Source organism: Sinocyclocheilus rhinocerous, unplaced genomic scaffold (assembly GCF_001515625.1).
Source record: "Sinocyclocheilus rhinocerous isolate Xijiao unplaced genomic scaffold, SAMN03320098_v1.1 scaffold225, whole genome shotgun sequence".
Taxonomy (NCBI): domain Eukaryota; kingdom Metazoa; phylum Chordata; class Actinopteri; order Cypriniformes; family Cyprinidae; genus Sinocyclocheilus; species Sinocyclocheilus rhinocerous.
The window spans coordinates 1,671,385-1,672,299 of record NW_015630532.1 but is presented as its reverse complement, the minus strand read 5'-3'; the positions used below and the strand labels follow the sequence as shown (position 1 = coordinate 1,672,299).

General features: G+C 37.6%; 1 protein-coding gene across 1 annotated transcript in view; it reads left to right on the top strand.

The window, feature by feature from the left end:
• The window catches only part of LOC107740451 (MAP kinase-activating death domain protein-like), a 72,526-nt gene that overhangs the window by 54,367 nt on the left and 17,244 nt on the right, over positions 1-915 (top strand). The window lies entirely within an intron of this gene.

Sequence of the window (915 nt, the reverse complement as noted above, 5' to 3'; positions counted from 1 at the left end):
CTTTAGGGTCTCTGTAGAAAGTCTATGGACCGAAGGGAGGCAAGCCTCCGGCTGTAACTTTACCTGCGGGTGTCGATGTTGGACAGTGTTACTTTATACAAACGAGTGACTTTTAGACTTTTAATGTCATATTTAGTCATATTTGCGTTGTTTTATTTTTGTAATATAGATTATTTTCTCATCCACTTTTGAGGAGAAGAGACACTGCCTCCCTTCCCTCCTCGGAGGAAACGCCCCTGATATATATATATATATATGTGAAAGGTTTTTGCCCCTTCCAGTTTTTTTCATTTTTTGCATATTTGTCACATTTAAAATATTCAGATCATCAAACAAATTTTAATATTACACAAAGATAATGCAAGTAAATACAAAATGTAGTTTTCAAATGATTATTTTATTTATTAAGGGAAAAAAGCTTTCCAAACCTACCTGGCCCTATGTGAAAAATTAATTGCCCCCTCCTGTTAAATCATGAAAGAACTGTGATTAACCACAGTATTTTAGAAAGCCGAGTTAAATTTCACTAACCAAACCCAGGCCTGATTACTGCCAGACCTGTTGAATCAAGAAATCACTTAAATAGAACCTGTCTGACAAAGGGAAGCATGCTTAAAGAGTTCATGATAGTTTGATCATGAAAATAGTTTATGATCAAAACATGTATCAGTCTGGAAAGGGTTATAAAGCCATTTCTAAGGCTTTGGGACTCCAGCGAACCACGGTCAGAGATGACCTTAAACAGTCCATTCATGCTCGAAAACCCTCCAATGTGGCTGAATTAAAACCATTCTGTAAAGAAGAGTGGGCCAAAATTCCCCCACAGCGATGTGAATTACTCATTGCCACTTATCGGAAACGCTTGATTGCAGTTGTTGCTGCAAAGGGTGGCACAACCAGTTATTAGGTTTAGGG